General features: G+C 39.6%; 1 long non-coding RNA gene across 6 annotated transcripts in view; it reads right to left on the bottom strand.

Annotated features, from left to right (window-relative positions):
• The window catches only part of LOC310896148, a 39946-nt gene that overhangs the window by 10652 nt on the left and 8850 nt on the right, over positions 1-20444 (bottom strand). For 3 of the 6 annotated variants that reach the window (XR_014581228.1, XR_014581229.1, XR_014581230.1), the window contains one exon: positions 3210-3305. This is a non-coding gene — a long non-coding RNA (uncharacterized lncRNA). Of the gene's footprint in view, positions 1-3209; positions 3306-12007; positions 12408-12431; positions 12571-20444 lie in introns of those variants that run through there. The other 3 variants (XR_014581231.1, XR_014581232.1, XR_014581233.1) reach the window with 3 other exon arrangements.

Genomic DNA, 20444 nt, shown 5'->3' with positions numbered 1-20444 from the left:
ATGGCTTGAGAACACTTAACAGCTTCTGATAAATAAATGGGGTGTTAGATTAATTAGTATTTGTGAAGTGCTCTGACTTCCTAAGATGAAATGTGTCAAAAGTGCACATGCTTATTTCTTATTGTGTTGCATTTTATAATGAAAAGCAAAGAAATTTCCAGAATTGCAAACAAGTGCTCATTAAGCAATAGCTTTAATTAATGCAGAATAATGGGAATGTTGTGCACTACATCTGGAAATACCTGCTAGTGCACATGTAACAAACGTTTTGCTTCTTATGCTCAGCTGTTGATCTCTGACTAGTGCTTGACAGGCAAAGGGCTAGAGGAAAGCTCAGAGGGACACCTAGTGAGGAGGGTGTTGCCCTGGTACATGATGCTGAGCTTGGGTTCTGCACCATGTACTCTGATGCTACCAGAGGGGGCACGGATTTCTTAGCCCAACTGTCCCCAGCTAGATCCTAGTTTTCAGAGGGGGTACAAGAGGCTCCAAGTCTTTCAGAATTAAAGAGACTGACCTTCATATCTGAATATGCAGCTTTCAGGATGAAGGTGAAGATGGCTATAAAGCAGGCTGCCTGTGAACCTGCAGTCCATCTCAGAATTAATAGTTTGTACATCTGTGTTCTGAGACAAATGCTTCTTCCTCATTCTGTAAATAAGCTCTAGACTATATCACACCAGAAATCTAGCACTAGAGTTTCTGTCTCTCTTTGAGTAACACCAAGTGTGCTGTGGCAACCTCTCCTGGATAAATCATCACTGATGTTGTCTCCATTTCTTTACCATGATGTGTGTGGGATACAACTGAGAAAGTGACCACTGAGAAAAAGCCAACCTTGCTTTTGTCCACTGTTACTTCATACGGTCTTCCAACAACTGTGCAGATTGTTATGCTTGGTTTAAATTCAGTCATGGTTGCCTGATACATTCTACTAGACAATAGACAGTTTTCTTGCTCTGGACACAGTCTACCTCCTAACTTCAGCAATCTGGAGAAAATCAAAATAAAGATGGGAAATTCCTAACATTCACTGTAGAGGGAGAAAAAGGTCTACCACTGTGTTTCTCAAAATACCAGTTACCTTTTTATCTCAGTTAGTTAGAAATAAGGAAGAATTTGGCAAGCTAGTGTACAATGGCCTGGAAAGCATTTACTGCCTGTACAAAAAATTCCCACAGGGAAAGTTCAGGCTTTCAGAAAGAAATCCTGCAGGAAATAGCTCCTTATCCAGCCATAAGCACCACTCACAAAGTGAAGCTCTGTTGCCCCTTATGACCAAAGGGATCTAATAGTAGAAAGAAATTTCACTTTTAACTAGATTTTCTTTCCTCTTTCTGTTTTTTGCAAATCTGTGCAACTTTTAGTGTATCTGTGGGTTAAAGGAATCTTGGCACTTGCTGTATCAATGACACAACTTAGAAGCTGAAGCTCTGTTATCGAAACCATTTTCTAACTGCAACCTTGCTATTTATATATATATTGATCCTATATGGGAAGAAAAATGGCCAGTGTAGTTTTAAATGGCGTTAAGTGCTCCTTCCTTTGATAGATTATTCAACAGAATAATGGATTGCATTGTAGGATCTTTTTAATTTTTTTTTGCCTGTGGGTTATTTGCTCAGTTTTGTTCAATATTTGTAGAATTGTTACTGCTGCATCCAATGTATGGGCTGTGATATCTCACTAGCAGCATACCTATCATGTGTGTATGTGTTCACAAAAATTGTCTGTTTTATCTACTGTTGTAAATAAGATTTAAAAATAAGCATGGAACACTGTTTCCTTTGCAGCTGTGTGCAAACAGACTCTTATTTAGTCCTGAAATATTTGGAAAGGTGAAGTCAACAGAGGGTTTAACCTTTTGAAGTTAGGAATCTTGATTCTGTAAACTCATTGTTTATAAACTTTGCTTGAAACATGTAGGATTGAATGCTGAATTATTCACAATTTGATTGTTGAGATTATATGAGATATTGGTAAGCAAAAGATTTGGCCCAAAAAATCTCAAATCCTTTTAGAAGCCTCTAGCTCTAGTAAGACACGCTAAGCTTAGCAGTGGCTTTCAACAATTTTATTGGAAGAAGGTTCTCCCTTGCATGCCTTATCAAAATAATTTACATCCAGAAATAGGCTCACTTGCAGAACTCCATCGCCACCTTGTTCATGCCTTATCTTTTCAGTCCTTATTTTAGCTCACACCACTGTAAATCATTGTTTATTTTTTTTTCCTACAATCTGAGTATTTATGAAGCAAGGTACACTTTGGAATTTGAATGGTAAATTAACTAATTAGGGATATTTTCTTTAGGAAAAAAAAAGCTTTTTAATGTGTTTTTTTTATGTCCATATTTTAGACCTTCATCTCTTGTAATCTAGCTGTGAAGTTAAGACCTGAAGGTGCCACCTCAGTTCAACAAGCAACAAGATGCCTAAAACTCTCATGCTATCCACTTAAAGTCTTTGGCAAAAGTCTGGGTTCCATGAAACTCAGTAGAATTTGAAAATTAGGTGTTCCCTGCTGCTAATTATGGCTTTTACAAGGCCTGATTGTGTTGTTTTTCTGGAATCATGTCTAATGCAAGCAAAAGGCAAAGAAGGGAAGGGAGCGATCCCTCTCATTACACCATTAGAACTGTTAGAGCGTTCACCTGGAACAGAGGCACAGGCCTGGATTCAATTTTGATCTGCCCAGGGAACTGGCAGCAATGCCTGCACTTGGCAATACTGGAATATGGACCACACCCCTGGCACTGACAGGAGAAGCTGTGTCCCACTAATAACTCAGTGAACCAACGTGTGCACAGAAAATGTTCATTCTTACTTGACTGACGATCTCTTAATTTATCAATAAGCATACTTTTCACTAGTCTGTAGACGTTTCCGAAGCTGGTCTCTCCTGGTGCTTTCCTTGAAGTTTCATTCTTGTGCACAGATGTGGAAATGTATTGGGTCAGAGGGAATCAACAGCACCCCAGCAGGTAGAGCACCCGTGGGGCAGACCTCCGAGTCCAGGAAACTCCCGGATGCATCCTAGATTGCACTGCAGCTGTGGTTATCACATTTATTTGAGAAACTGAAACAACCTTCAAATTCCTGCCTCATCTCAGGCAAAGGATGGACTTCTGCCCTTTGTGTGACCCCAAGTGACTACTTTTACCGTTGTATCATTGGCTATGGGAAACAGCGAAGAGGGAAGTGACACTTACCTGTTGTGACTTAGAAAGGGAAGGGCTTGGTTCTTAGGCTCTTAGCACTGAGAAGGATTCACAGCTGGGACAAGGAGCTGGGAAAAATGCTCAACTCTGTGAAAGGATGAAAGAATAAACGTTATTTCTCTCCTTTTATTTTTACTTCTAAGTTTGTGCCTGTACAGAGAGCCAAGACATCTTACAGCTGCTGCTTTCCCTAGGTTACAGGCACGTAACCTTTATTGCCACTGTCCCCTGGCACCGCTCAGTCCTGTGCTTCTCAGGTCCCTGTGTGAGCAGGGCTCTTGATCTGTTCAATTTTCCGTTATGCTAGAATTCACTGAAAATTACTGACTTCAAATTTCTTCAGGAAGTTATGAAATGTTTTGGATGTCATGTTGCTCATCATAAGTAAAACCTTTGGGACCTAAACCAGACTAGCAATAAAAAAGATGTTTTATGTTCCACGTTCTCTAATAAAAAAGAGGCAATATCTGCTCTGGAAGGAAGGATTCAGAGGAGTAGCCTGAGATGCCTCAGGGAAGAAATACAGATAGAGATGTGCTCCTCTTTGGTGAGGTCCAATTTAAGCCTCAAGAACAGTCCCACCACTGCAACAGTTCCCAACATGGACAAGCTTCCTGACAGAGGATGGGCCAGGCTGCAAGAATAACCCTCTGCTGACTCTCCACAAACCCGGCTGGTTACAAACCCGTTTGGGAGCCCTGGAGTCCATGAAGGCCTGCTGCACTCCTCCTGACCTGGGGAAAACCTCAGCGGGATATATTTCAGTTACAACTGGCCTAAATTTCTCTCTGAATCTTTCACTGCATGATTTTGACTCAGATATGAGTAATAGGAAAACGGCATGTACCTTCCTCCCTTCTGTCTATCTGAGATAAAATCCAGGCCTAATTCCTTCAGCAAATAACTTTACAGGGTGAGCTCAGCTTTCCTGTTTTCCAGATTAACTTGGGTTAATTAATAATGAATTCTTAGTCATTAAGCAAAAGGCAATTCCTTAGGGAAAAATTCCTTTCTGTCATCTCATTATTTATTATTGTCCAAAGAGAATTTTAATTTCATAATAACAATCCCCAAATATTTTTATTCCAATTTAAAAAAGAAAATCTTACCATAGTTTCCCATACTTTTGTAATTCTTGCAAAACTCTACAGTTAATAGAAAACACTCCCAAAGCAGCCCTGACCCCAACAAACGGAAAATTATATTTGCCCATTTCACCCCCTTTTTCTCCCTTTCTGCCATATGAGCACTACTTGTACTTAGTATGCCGGCACAGCCTGTGAGCCAAGCTCTCCACAGTTTGAATCTAGACTTTGTCATCAGAGGCAACCAGTTATGGGAGCAAGGACATTGGTTTCAAAACATATGTTTTCCCCTGCAGTCTTTTTTGGAGGGCCACAATCAGGGAGTACTTGTAAAGTAATGCACTCCCAGAGAGTGGAGGTGCCCCAGGTTGATTATTTATGATTTCAGTTCAATAGATTTAGTGACATTTTGGCGGTGACTAACAGTCTAAGTATTTAACCTGTCTAGATGTAACACAGACAAGGTCATATTAATCAGAAAGGTAAGCAGCAAATTTGATGTACTAGAGGGGCTGGCAAGATGATATTGACTAAAAGATGCCAGCGTTCATTTATTAAAGTTACTCCAGTTCCAGGAATCTCAAAAAACAGGGATTTGATTGTACATAGTACTGAGCCTGATATGGCTGTGATGTAACTGTATTTGCGAGTTATTGTTGTTATACTCTGTTTTCTATTGCAGTGTATGATAGTGCTTAGGAGCGTACAAAACAGAGCCCTGTTCCTTATGGCTCTATCCGAAAAAAAAAAAAAAAATTCAATCACTTTGTGTTGAATGCTTGCTCCGGACACCAAAACTCCCTCTAAAAAGAGACAATTAAAGTTTTCGATTATTGTGTTTCCTGTCAAGACACTGAGGGAGGAGGTGAGTGAGGTTTGGGACTGCAAATATTTTCAAATGTCTCAGAGCTTGTTACATCGGAAGTGAGGCAATTCACAGGGCAGAATACTTTGTACCTCCTGGCAGCTGTAGCTTTCCTTGTTTAAAACTGCCTTGTTTGCAAAAGGGCTACGCATGGGTGTACATGAAAGCAACTAAAGCTGTTATTCACAAGGTTCCTGAAATACATTAACCTTGTCTTGGAATGGGGCAGGGATTTAGTTTAATGGTTACAGCAGGGGCAATGAGATTCTTGAATTGAACTCCAGCTTACATCAATATTTAACTTTGAGGAAGGCTAGAATTCAGAGAGCTGTTGCTTTTTACCCTTGTTTTAATTAGTATCATTCTCCTTTCCCAAGATATTTGAAGGTTGTAACAAGAAATATTTAGATCCCTCTTTCCATATTCATTGAATATACTGATATTATATTTTATTAAAGTGTCTCAAATAGCTTACATCCCACTCTTAATAACCCTATGCATTACAAGCTTCTGTTTCCTCAAGCTACAGACAAATCCTATTACAGGGAGTAGATTAAACTGGGCCTTGACAGATCTTTGCAATTCCCTGACAATAAGGACAAGTTGTCTTACTAATAAGACGACATCATGATCACATTAATACTATGCATTTCAGTGCTCTCAGATACAACTTTTATGCACACCCCCTCTAGCAGGCACATTACCCAAATAAAAACGAAGCAGTTTTCTTGTAACAATAAACTAAACTATCTAGCAGAAAGAATTACTTTGGATTCATGTTGTGTGAATGAGCCATCAGTCAACAACAACTGCATGCTTGATCATGCCCTCTGGCTCCGCATCCACAAGGGACCCAGCTCATCCAGATTTGCTTCTGCCACTATGAATGATGTGTACGGCTCTGTGTACAAACATGAGCCTGGAACAGAGGGCAGAGCCAGAGCTGGCGGAGGAGAGCACAAAGCAGCATTATATTCAACTTTCTCTTGGGCTCCAAGAGCCCAAGTGTAATGGAGGACAGACCTTAGGTTATGAATGCAAGGAAAAAGCATTACAGTGCAGAGAAAAATATCCCTTTAAAATGCTCTGATCTCTCTAATAATCCCTAATACACAGTCTTTTCTTTTTTTTTTTTTTTTTAATCGACAGAAACTAGCCTGAGTGGTCAGCTGCTTGTAATCAGATTTTAAAAGGGGCCGTGTGAATTCTTCACATTATTTTGATATATACAAGGATAAAGAGAACTGGTGACACCAGCAGTAGCAGACCAGCACGGAGAGCAGAAATCTGGGAAGAGCATGTCTTCTAGAAGCTGTCCTGCTGTCAGGACTTCCCACTACTAGAGAATACCCAGGAAGATCAGTGATAGAGAACTGAAAGCATGGGGAAATCCTCAGTTCCTTGGATGTTGCTGCAATAAAGTTAATAAAACCATAAATAGCATATACAAAGCCAGGAGACTGGAATTCTTACAGTTTTCCCAAAGACAGATCTATCAACAGACTTATAAAGAAATACCAGCAAATGATTATTGTTCTGTTTCTCAATAAAGGTAGCTGAAGACAAAACACACGGATCATTTTTGCTGTTTCTCAATGAAGGTAGCTTACAACAAAACCTTAAATGTTATGCTGTCCAAGAGAAAGGCAACAGTGACAGAACAGATCAATCACAAGCGGTTGCTCGGAAGAGGGAATATAAAATCATGCCCAGGCTTGTTTAAGTGCAGTCTTAAGATGGATGTTCTTGAGAGAGGAACAACGTGACCGCACGGTTAGCCATGGTTAGACACAGCTGTGCAGTCTTCGTGGGGAAGAAAGGGAGCAAATGTGGAAATGATTCACGGGTATCTTGAATGATTAATGTAGGTTACTTCAGCATTGCACTAGATAAAAATGGCACTGACCTTTTAGTTCGGATAGAAAGCCATTCATAGAGGAAACATGAACAGATAAGCACAGTTCTGGATATTAGTTATTATTTACGTACACAGACTATCATATACTTGTCAAAATAGACCTGTGATGACACCAAAGGAACTCAGACCCCAGCAGCAATTGCAAATGACCTGAACTCTTCATGGATATGGATACATTCCAGGTTGTCTGGCACGGATATTGAATGTCTGCACGCTCTCCCAGATGCTACCTTGGTGCTAATAAACTGTTATCTAGAAAGATGTTATAGTGCATCTCTGAGCTTTGCAAATACAACAATACAAATTTGCCAGTAACTTTTATGCCTAGCTAACTTTTTGTATCCTTTTATATTAAAGATTGTGCTTATCTCCCCCTGGAAATGTTCATTGGTTACCCCTCCCATGCGACAGCATGAAGCACAGATATAATAAAGCACTAGTTTTCTGGTACCTGTCAAAAACAACTGTATAGGGGTCAACTAGTACGCTTTGAATAGTTTGTAGAATAGTTTATTCACTATAAATAGCTATTCACTGTGTTTCAGAAACTCTTAGAAACCATCCAAAGCATTGTAGACACAGCAAGGCCACTGCGTGTTTGTCCACAGTTAGTAAATAACATCACAGTATCACAGTATCACAGTATCACAGATTTCTAGGTTGGAAGAGACCTCAAGATCATCGAGTCCAACCTCCGACCTAACACTAAGTACTCCACTAAACCATATCGCTAAGCTCTACATCTAAACGTCTTTTAAAGACCTCCAGGGATGGTGACTCCACCACCTCCCTGGGCAGCCCGTTCCAATGCTTAATAACCCTTTCGGTAAAGAAGTACTTCCTAACATCCAACCTAAAACTCCCCTGTCGCAACTTTCGCCCATTCCCCCTCGTCCTGTCACCAGGCACGTAGGAGAACAGACCAACCCCCACCTCTCTACAGCCTCCTTTAAGGTAACTGTAGAGAGTGATAAGGTCGCCCCTGAGCCTCCTCTTCTCCAGGCTGAACAAGCCCAGCTCCCTCAGCCGCTCCTCGTAAGACTTGTTCTCCAGACCCCTCACCAGCTTGGTCGCCCTTCTCTGGACTCGCTCGAGCACGTCCATGTCCTTCCTGTAGCGAGGGGCCCAAAACTGAACACAGTACTCGAGGTGCGGCCTCACCAGAGCCGAGTACAGGGGCACAATCACTTCCCTAGACCTGCTGGCCACACTGCTTCTTATACAAGCCAGGATGCTGTTGGCCTTCTTGGCCACCTGAGCACACTGCTGGCTCATATTCAGCTGACTATCAACCAATACTCCCAGGTCCCTCTCGGCCAGGCAGCTTTCCAGCCACTCATCTCCCAGCCCGTAGCTCTGCTTGGGGTTGTTGCGCCCCAGGTGCAGGACCCGGCACTTGGCCTTGTTGAACTTCATACAGTTGACCTCAGCCCATCGCTCCAGCCTATCCAGATCCTCCTGCAGAGCCTTCCTGCCCTCGAGCAGATCGACACACGCACTTAGCTTGGTGTCATCTGCAAACTTACTGAGGGTGCACTGGACGCCCTCATCCAGATGATCGATAAAGATATTAAAGAGGACCGGCCCCAGTACCGAGCCCTGGGGGACACCACTAGTGACCAGCCTCCAACCAGATTTGACTCCATTCACCACAACTCTCTGGGCCCGGCTATCCAGCCAGTTTCTAACCCAGCGAAGCGTACGCCAGTCCAAGCCCCGAGCAGCCAGTTTCTTGAGGAGAATGTTGTGGGGAACTGTATCAAAAGCCTTACTGAGGTCAAGGTAAACCACATCCACAGTGTGGATCCTGATCTCCTGAGGTAACGCGTCAGGCATTCTTCCCAATGCTCTCACCTGTTATCAGGCCTAAAATGCACACAGATAGAGTCATGTCAGGCAGGGAACAGGGCTGGATGGAAAGCAAAGGTACAGCAACAAACCTTCCCCATCAGTAACAGCCCCCTCCTTTGGTGAGATTAGCCAACAAGTTAAAAATCTCTGGTACTTTTTCCCTGCAGCCCACAGGACGGTAGTGAAGCCTCCATTTTCCAGGGAGTCTGAGTGGGCAGCTGCAAGAAGAGTGTCCTCCTTAACGGGTGATAATGACTGTAAGCACGATTTGTTCAAAGCTGTCTATTAACATACTGCTGAATCTATATGTTTCTAGAGTTACAAAATGGGGCATTGGTCAAAGCACTCTCCTTTACAGCCTACAGTGTAGGGTGTGCAATAAAGACAAATAGAATAGAACTGCCTTAGGATAAATATGCTTTGAGACAGAAGAAAAATATATTTTTTTTAAATCAACAGATACAAAAAAATAACCTTTTGCTATCTTCAGCAGCTAAGGCTGAATCTTCATATAGGAGTATAGATCCATTTCTTCTGTTCCTTTTGACAGCTATTTGTTTTTCCATCGCAACAGAGTGGCAGACAAATGATCATGCTCAGGTGCTAGTTCAATAAAATTTGGGGCAGGTATATGAAATCTGAAGCAGATATATATATATAATAGTAGCTTGGGATCCTGTTGCCAGATCCATTTAGTTGTATTAAAACTCATCGTGTTTTGCCTATCACAATTTTGTTTGCTATTTAAGACTGACATTATTTTAGGTTTGTTATTCACTCCCTGATGCTAGTTATACCAGTGTACCAGTGACTGGAGTTCTGACTGATATTTTTGTTCATGATTTTTCTGTACGCTTTTTTCCTTTTTTTAATAAAACATAGCAGGAAAAAAAAAGAATGCATAAAAAGTCACAAATTCAAAGTTATGGTTTCCATGGCAACTTTAAGTCCCTCATGTTGCATTGTACATTCCCTAAAAATAAACATGTAATGAAGCACCATATTTCCTGTGTCAAGGAGAGCAAGTGACTGCAACTTCAGTTTTAGTGTTTACAGCCCCAGTATAGCAGGGATGTAGCTTTACAGTGATACAGACACACAACGCACAGTGCCTATTCACAGTGAGTACATCTGGACTGCTGGGTGGGCAGTGCCGACTTAGACCAGCTGGGGCTGGGCCATCCACGCAGTACCTCTGGAGGTGTGCTGCATGGAGGCACCATGTGCACTCTGGGGAGAGGTGGGATAACATGTTCCCATACAGTGCAGTGGCTTACAGCGGGGCTCCCTTATAGCTTCAGCAGTGCCAGAAGGAGGGGACGGGGCACCACTGACCATGTACAGCCTGTCATTGGCATCTAGTCACAAACACCAGCAGGAGCAGCAATACAATCTGAAGGTACTTTTATATGGAAAAAAATAATAATTTGAAATTCCAAGAAAATCAATAGCTAAAGCATCTGAAAGAGCAAAATAAGGAACAGCAGCATAATCAAGGAACTCCCTTTCACATTAGGAACGGAAAAAGTATTTTGTAAATAGTTCTGGTCTTCAAATGAATTTAAATGCAGTGAAGATCTTGTATGTGCAGATAAATCTGTTTCTAAGCTATTTTTCCTCTTCAAAGATTGAGAAAACCAGAACTCTAAGTACGTAAGCAGTTCCAATATTTCTTTTCTATGAAGGTATCCTCAAAACCAGCTGGGAGACAGGTGGTCAGTCACCCAGAAGTTATTTCATTTTTATTTCCTTGGTATCCTTTGTCATAAACTATTGCATCTTTGAACAAGGGGGTCTTTTCTTTTACGCAGAGGACATAGCATGAAGCGCTATGTAGCTTTACCTCATGACAAGGTTTGGAGATGCTATAATGCTAGTAATGTATCCCATAAGCCACACTAATACACTTTTGTTTGACCTGCAGTTAGTAAACAAATAATATCCTTTGCACAACTCCATTTGAAATAAGTGGGTATCTGAAGGGTGACTGTGGCATTAGTTGAGTTTAGTTTACAAACAAATAAAACAACAACAACCAAAATGATAGCATGCAGACCAAGACATGGCAACATGCATGGTGTACATGCTCACAGTAAGGACCACAGACAGTAAGCAAAAGAATCAGATATATTTGTTTCTGGAACAGGACAAGGAGGCAATAGCTCTCTTAGTGAACCTTTTCCTGTGTTTTGGAAAGAGGAAACCCAGATGTACCCCTGACTTTCCTAATACTTACACTTTATGAAATCAGTTTAATTTAATGAGTGTGTCTTAAAAATATGATTCCAGTCCTACAAGGTAAAACACTTCCTGAACACTTGTATGTGAATGGTATGGTGCTGGGACAGTACATTTTGACTAAGAAAGCACTTGTGAGTCCATTTGCTATAATATTTACACAGGACAAGGGATCTCTCACCTACAAACTCGATGTTGATGTTAATGAGAAGTACATGTGAAAGCCTCAGAAACAAGAACTGAACGTAGACCATCTCCATGACAGGTGCTTGTGCTAATGGCCATCTGCAGATGTGAGAGCCTCTCTCAGAATGTTTTGTTGAAATGGCACACTTGTGAAACAGCACATTTCAACAGAAAAATAGTAATAGTAATAATAATAATAATAATAATAATGAAATGCTGTGACCAGCTCAGCTGCAGAACTGTGATACACACTTCTGTGGTAATTCTAAAACTACTCCATATAACACAGTAATTCTCAGCATAAAAACCTAAGTTCTGGGAAGTTCACACCTTTTCACAATCATCTTTGCTAGTTGATTTGCTTATTTAATTATTTGCTCTCTCTCATGAACCACAGAATTCACCGAACAATTTCATGCAACAGTAAATGTTCTGTGAAGATAACAATGTCAGGGGCATATATCTATTGCTTCCAAACCTAGGGGTTTAAAATTTAAGTTTGAATCACAGACGATACACACAAAATATTTAATATAGTGACATTCTCTATAAATAGCTTTATTGGCTCATCTGAAGTCTTACTGATGATTGGTATTAGTTTTCAGAAAAAGTAATGCTAGAACTGGCCCCTCTAGAGTGAACGTACCTCAAGTGAACTCAGATGTAGAAGCAGATTTTCATTTTTCCAAAGAGAAAACTGTGATGGCAGCTGTATAGCAGAGCCGTTTCACACAGATGTTATTGAAGGCAGGGTCTGCATCCTAGCTGCAGATCAACATATGGTACGCTAGCTGCAATTTTATTTTCTATCTTTACTGCTCCTGACTACAGTTATTTATTACTGACTATTGCAAGACTGAAAGAGGAGCAAAACAGAAAATACTCCAGCACTGCAACAACCATGTAAGACACAGATAAAGATCCACTTTCAAAAGGATTATGTATTTTAAGACACCTCCCGGATGCACTCCACCAAGCTGGAGGTATGCATCGTGGGGACATGCCACACCTGCTTCCCTGCAACCTTGGCCTCTTCCAGGTGACTGTAGGATAAGGTGACCCAGACCTACCCAGTGACTTTGTACTGCGGTGAGTTAGAGAACATGCAGTTATCTTCTGCCAGGGCTCAGTCACAAGCACTGAGAAGTGCTGATATCTTGCTGCTGCAGTTAGCTATGTCCTGACAGAGGTCTATGCAAACAGCCTCTTGAAGAGAGTAAAGAACAAAAAGCAGGAGAATGTTTTCTGTTTATCTTTTCTTTAACTGTATGACCTCTATCAGGCTAAGTGCAGGTGTAAAAGCAGTGTAATTAGATGCATCTTAACACTTCTCACCTGCTGCTTTTATCTCCTCTAGACTGAGGATATTGCTAGTTAGAGAGAAAACGAACACAAAACCCGTGCAGTCAGAATGTTTCTGCTTGGTAAGGCAGTGCCAACACTTGACACATGGAGCCAGGTTTCTGACAGGATTAATCAACAAGAACTTGGCTTGCCTTGGTTAACCATAATCAAAAAGCATCTTAACAAGATTGCTTTGCAACATACTTAGAAGGGCAGTTCTCTGTCCAGTGCTCTCTCACCTCTCGTCTCACACCTCAGGGCATAGTGTGCTGTCCTTGTGTCCTATTCCACTTCACATAAGTATTTTATCTTAGCAGGTCTTTTCAGTCTTTGGCCTTCCTCTTCATCCAGAAAAAAAATCTCCTGCCCTCTCCCTTGGGAGCTGTCTCTTTCCTCTCTTCTTTGCTCCCAGGCCCTCAGCCCTATTTACATCCTTCAGAAGACTCTTGCAAACATCTTGATCTCTCACCCCCAAACTTTTTACAATTCCTAGTAAGAAATTCTGTGTATGAGAGCATGTACTCATTAATTCACTGATGCTTGTGCACTGTTCATTCTTCTTTATATTTAACTCCTTCTTTCTGTATATCTATTTTTTCCCCCTGTGTAATTCTTGGGGAATACCTCATCTTTATGAGATCTGTACCAAGAACTACATATTGTATTTTGGATCAACTGCTTGTTACTAATTATTTAAGGGGTAAGTGATCATGTAAGAAACACCTGAAAAGAAATACAGATGAACTGCCAGAGCCCCAATGAATATTTGACAATATTATACTCGAACAATATAAATTTGTGACACATCAATCCTAGTAATTACGTGCCAAAGCTAGATCCATCTACATTAAAAAGGCTATTATAAATGTTATACTTGCTTTATTTTAAAATAGTTGAGAAAATACATTTTCCTTGGACCACATAAAAAGAATGAGAAATCTCCAAGGTAGGGGTAAGTTGCAGAAACAAAATTCCTGTGTTGAGGATTACATGACATTACAGAGATTCAGACTGGAGTAATAAGACCATTAATTCTATTTTTCTTTAGTTTCTGTGCTTTGTGGTTTTGTGCTTTTATACATATTTACACAGTACCTAACTGTTAGTGGGTGCTTCTATAAAACAGTTTACTATTAATAATGAATATCTGAGGTGAGGCTGACAGAGGGAGGAAAAAAATATAAACAACTGATGCAGCTAATATGTTGACTATTAATTATCTTGAGTGATTCATTCAGTTCTATACCTAGACATAAAGTCAAACTGAAAGATGAAAGGGCAATTTAGAAAAAGACTATGACTTGCACAGTTATCAGCTGCAGTATCTGAGACCTCAAAAACTGGCCTAATTACAGCTCATCTGAAAGGTACCAGGGCCTTATCCTCCAGAGGAAGTATTAATGGAAGATTACCTGCTTTTCGAAGCCAGTAAGCCCATCTGCAGGTTCCATATCAGCTCCCACCAGACATACATCTTTTTACACATGGGTGGTCTGTCACATGATGATTGACTCAATCTTGACAAGAAAAGGGATAGAAAAATTATCACTTTGTGCAGATATGACCACTTCTGACTTTGGCAGGTGAGGCAGGCTGGATTGCCCAACATGTACCTAATTGCAGAAGATAATTTTTTCTTCAATGCTTCCATTTTCACAAGCACCAGCCAACATATCTGTCCTTTCTGTGTAGGTTAGTCCCCTCTCAGATTATGTCTTCTGCCCTATTTCTTTCATTCAGACCAGCCGCACAGGCAGCGCTTTTATTCTGTCGTGCTGGATGCTACTGAGAGTTACTTTGCAAAGTAGTGCTGAGTAGTACTTTGCTACACGAACACAGCTACTTGTAGCTAGGGTAGTTCTCACCGTAATCAAGAACATCACATTTCTGCCCTTTTACTAACATTATATGCATGATCAAAGACAAAAGAAAAAATGTCCTGCCAGGATACTGGCAGGATTATAAATAGAAACTTTGTTGTTCAGGTGGTTTGAATGTCAAGAGGAAAGGAAAGGCCCAGGATTCAGATGCTGACAAAGTTACCTCATATGGTAGTCCCTGGGTCCATGAGATTCAAATTTCCTCAAATAATAAGTATGATGACATACTTCCTCCCTTCCCGAAAGCTGAATCAGCCTATGGTCCATTTGACTGAGGCATTAATTACAGCCATGTGGCCTGTGATGAATTCACACATATTATTTCTAAACTTGCTTAGTTTTGGTTCTCTCACAAAGGAAGAAGTCTTGCTTTGTGAACATGAAATCCATCTGAAACAAAAAGCAAGATATGCTTTGTTCTCTTGCTATGCCAAATAGGGCCAATGCTCACTCAAATGTATTTACTAACAAAACAAATGATTTCCAAAAATAAGGTACGAGAAAGAATACAAACAACTAGTTACGAGATTGGTCTCTAGGCTATGATTTAAAATACCTTTCAGTGCACCTGAACGTCACTGAAGTTGGAAAAAAAAATCAGCCACCACAGACTCACTTGAATAGTAAAGGACTGACAGATGTGGAACCTGAATATTCAATAACTACTGAGCAGAAACAGTAGGTCTCGCAGTGTGGGACTTTTTTTTGTTTGTGTTAATTATACTAATTAGAATTAGAACTTCCACCACTCAAATTTCCTGCAGCTGCGTGGTGCTAGCTGCTATTGTTAGCACTCACGGAAAATACTCCAACAGAGGGCACCAAGAAAATTACTTACAATCTGAACACCCACACAAGCCTGTCACGTTGGAAAGACTGCAGACAGCATAACTAATAAAGTTATTGTGCTATTTTGAAAGAATAATAGCATGTTTGAAGAGACCATATTAACCCTGTTGTAAAGTATTGATTGCACTCTGTAGTAAAGGAAATGAAACAACAAAGACATAGTGTTTTAATTCTTTTCCTGTTTGCTCTTGCTAGTTTTACTCTGTTTCAATTTACACCTATATTTGAGAACACAGAAAATGTATCACCTGTGGTTCACAAAGACAGTTTTATTTTCATAGACACTCTTTCAGCAACTTGATGCTTTTAAGATCTGTACTTCAATTCAAGCAAATGGTAGTGAATATGAAAGAAATCCCCGTCTGAATCTGTTTGGATCCTGTTTGTCGTGTTTACTTCTGTTTAAAAAAAGAGTAAGTCAACACAAATGTCAAAAGATACCAGTCAATTGGTTCTGGACATGTTAATTTAGATGTGTTACCAAAAAAAGAGGGTATAATTATCATTTTAGTCTCTAGGGAAATGTTTAATTCCATTCCAGTTCTTTACAAACACGCAAAACAAAAAGTGTGTCTTTTGTAACAATTTGCTGTTGTTTTGCAAGCATATCTGCATGCATACATCTAACAATACAATAGCATTGTATAAAACTGTTCTAGATACGGCTGAGGCAAATACTTAGGATGATTTTAAGATTTAACATTTTCACAGTATTTAAAGCCCTGATCCTACCACTAAAATAACCAGATGCAGTGAGTTATAGTAGTTTTGTTTACACTTGATAAAGGCCATTTTCTTATCCTGTGCTAAACTGTAAGTTTAAAGGTAAGAGGACAGTTGAATTAGCAGAGAATGATGAACATTTCAAATGTCATCTTTTATGTAAACCAATATATAAAAACCAGTTATGATTCTGTTCTTTTGTAAATGAAAATCATATGAAAATCAAAGTCTAGTATATGTAAAATCACCTTTCTTTCTTTCTTTCTTTCTTTCTTTCTTTCTTTCTTTCTTTCTTTCTTTCTTTCTTTTTCTTTTTCTTTCTTCTTTCTTTCTTTGCTTTTTCTTTCTTTCTTTCTCTCTCTCTCTCTTTCTCTCTCTCTTTCTTTCTTTCAAATAGTGCTTTTAAAGAGCTTGATTCCTGTAATTGCATTTCCTTCCTTTTCTATGAGAGTATCTGTAAAGACATTTGGCATCTCATCAGCAAAAACAGCAGATGGAGAAAGGCCTTCCTACGTGCTCTGTCAAGGGAATTGCAAGTTTAGGTAGGGTTTTAATAGACATCAAGGATTTAGTGACATACCAAAGATTGCATGCCTGCACTGTACCTATTATTTGTGCCTTTTTCTTTTAATAGAAATGAAAACAATTACTGTGCAGAAAAGGTTTAGCTTCTCTTTGAGAGTATCATACCATATGGTATGGGGGACGTATAGCTGACAAAATGAATGTAAAAAAGTACATACACTTCAGATGATGCTAGTTGAACTAAATTTATGTTTCAAATTTTAACTGAACTGATCGAAAAGTTTACAAATATATTAAAAAAAAAAACTTCATATGCTAATAGAAATTCAAATAAGACATAAAAATACTTGTTACTGAGCTTGGCTTTACAGAAAATGGCCTTGGGGACCAAAGAACATTTCAACAAAGGCAACTAAGTAAGCACTGTAATTATAAGAATGAAAATTGACAGAGTTTTTTCAAATAACAGGCTTGTTATCACACGATAGCACATGAAATTGCAAACAGAGAAAATATTTTTTCTCAGTTTCTGAGAAAAGAGATTTTCCTGATAGGGCATGATGTTCATAGATGAGAAATGAAGATGCTTATACTGGCTATTCAAGGACAATACAAAATTTGGTGGGAGAGCAAACATGCAGCCTCTATATTGCATATTGTTTAGGCAGTCATTAAAAAAAAAAAAAGAAAAAGAAAAAAAACTGTAGCTGAAAAGCTAGACCCTCAGCACACTTAAAACGAACAAACAACCAAATGAAAACAACCATCCAACCAAACAAAAATAACCACAAAACAAACCACCAAAAACAATACAGCTCTACTGAGTATGCATTTTTGTGAGTAATTAAATGTGCTCCCAGAAAGCTCCCAGCATGTCCAGGTTTGTGCAGATTCTAGAGCTGGATGGAAAGATTTTGTAAAGGAACTTCAGTGTCCCAAACTTTCTGCCTTTCATGGCATGAGTTCCCTCCTTGTCTTGGAGGACAGAGGGAATTGCTGTCATGCTCTAGAACTCAGTATGAAATACAGAAGCAACAGAGCTTACAGTCAGGTAGACCTTCATCTCCACAGAGAGTATTCACATCTCTGTAGCAAATGTTATTTGTAGAAAATGGAAGGGGGGAAAAAAAAAAGTGAAATAAGATTTGGGATCTTTGGGACTAGAATAGCATCGAAGTTATTAGTTACTGTGTTATAAAGCACAGTGGAGTTGTATCAAGAACACTGCAGCTGCAGCAAGATCTCTTGAATCAGGTTTCAGATAGCTCAGTATCTGGGTGCACAGGGGAAAAACACGAGCTAGTAATTGTAATATTAATCATATACTGCCACTGCAGTAGTGCAAGGTAGCACTTCACAGCATGCTTGCAAAGACCAAATGTCCCCTTAGTAATTTCTTATACCGCTGAATTCCTTGTACCAGGCCTCTACACAACCTTGTTTTCAGAAAGAAAAATAGTGTATTTCACTTCAGCTGCCTGAGCAGATCCATGACCAAAATTTACCATGGTCATATAATCTGAAAGTCACATTCTGTGTATTGCAGTATGACTGAAGTTAAATGCCAAGCATAGGATATGAAGAAGGATCTTGAGGAGCTTCTTTGATCATCTTCCCCCTGCATGTTTTTCCAGCCTTCTCTTTGATCACAAGAGCATTCTTGCCTTGATCTCATCGTCTCCCTCACCAGTGTTTGCTGTCCTGAGACAGCCCTATATCCAGCCATTGTGTAACCCCATCACAGAATGCCAGCTTAATTTTGACTACATTGAAACAGGAATGTGCCAAGACATGAGCCAATAACAATCTCTCTTCATCTACGTCTCCACTGGAACACTTCCCAAAATGGTACTAAAACATTTTATGATCTATAATCTTCCTAATTTGCATCCATGAAAACCTTTTGTAATAATCAGTGTGCAAAGAAACACTCATTCACTATGATAGTCCTTGTCATGTGTTCAGTGTGCTCCCACTTACCTGTCCTCTGAACTCACCGAATTTCACAGCCATGCAAGAAGACTTGAAAATAAATAAATAAATAAATAAATAAATAAATAAATAAATAAAGGCATATCCCCGTCATTTTCAGGGAGGCACCAAAGCACTGAAATGAATGCAATCAGCCCCATGCATCATCAGGTAAGATCCCTTTCCCTAGTCCAAAAAATGTAAAACACAGCCTCTCTTTATTTTCCTTTCAAATAAGGGACACTGAGAGTAGCTGGAAGGTTTGGGTGACTGGAAACAAGACATTAAGGCATTCATCTATAAAATGCAATTCAAATTCAGACCCGATCATTCCTAAATGAAAGTCACTACCACGTGATGACTTTTCAATGAAAGCTCATATTCTCACACATCCACATCACAGAAACTGCCGTCGCAGTGGTGGGTAGCTTCTGCAAAGACAAAGGACTGCATAGCCTGGATAACCACAATAACCCCTAGTGTTCTGAATGTTTCCCTGGCTGTGTAGATCAGGGCTGAAATACACTAGCAGGGTAGTTTGTGGAAAGTTGCATTTTTGCTTGTTGTGTTGTATCCGTACTGGGGATAAACACAGGGCTTTCAGTCTCACAGGGCTGTCAATCTGTCATCTTCCACACACACTGAGAACAGGTTTTGCCTTTTAAAAGAAAGAACACCGTGAACAGAAACTCATCATTAATCAAGGCTTATTTCTCCACGTGGAGGGAAAAAAAAAAAAAGCAGAGTCAAGTCACCATCTCCACAATTGGAACTCTATTCCACTTCACAAGCTGTGGGTAAAGAATATAAAGTAAAATCAGAAAGTTTGTCCTTAGAGGGAGGAAAGGGAAGCACTCAGTTCTCTTTGTGGGATATGATGGTCTATGGAAGTTGAATAAACTGGTACAATACACAATGCTATGACTCACAGTGCTGGATGGAAAAGCACTGTATGCCATCCATCAAAAATTCGCTTCAAGACAATTCTTAAAACTTTGAACACAGCAGGATTAGAAGATCACAAACCTCTCTGGAATCTGTGCATGCTGCTAGGCACTCTACCTGCCTTATAGCAACTGTAGTTATAAAAAACTCTTCGTGTGTTAACATGATGTAAATTAATGAGATTACTTATAATTTATGACTGGATAGGTAAACTTCCACTTTGTGATCCAAAAGACATGCTGAATTACAATAGCATAAGCCAATAGAATAACCCATCTTTTCCAGGCATTAGAAATGCATATTTCATTGTAAATCCTGCATGACTCAAACCCCTGGCAGTTTATGATTAAAAAATTACAGTAAAAATCATTTTAAGTGCTTGCTAACAATATATTTTTAATCATTTATTACTGACAACCCCCTCGGAGATCTATACTACATAGATAAAACAATAATTAGTGTAGGCAAAAGCAAAGACTAATTTAGAGAGATATTGTCAAGAATAACTTTTGGAACTTAAAGCTTGACACATTTTTAAAATTAAGTTGACTAGTCGTTGAAATCCATTATGAGGCAAAGTGTTGGTTAAAGACAGACTCTTCCAAACTAAAGACTGAATGCCTTTTTAGGCCTTGGATTTTGGTCACTTAATATGGGGCATTCTTGCATGGCACTGTTTGGTCTGTGTTACACAGAAACCCCCAAAATGATCCCTTTTAGCAGACCTAAAAACTAAATCTTGAAAAATTGTCATATTTAAGGGCAATTTGTGTTTTTACCAGTATGTGTGTCCTATTTTTATTTTTATTTTTTTCTTACAAATGCTTTCTAAATTGTCCTCAGAAA

This window comes from Anser anser, assembly GCF_964211835.1.
Source record: "Anser anser genome assembly, chromosome: 3".
In the NCBI taxonomy this organism is placed as follows: Eukaryota; Metazoa; Chordata; class Aves; order Anseriformes; family Anatidae; genus Anser; species Anser anser.
This window is presented reverse-complemented; position numbering and strand designations above follow the sequence as displayed.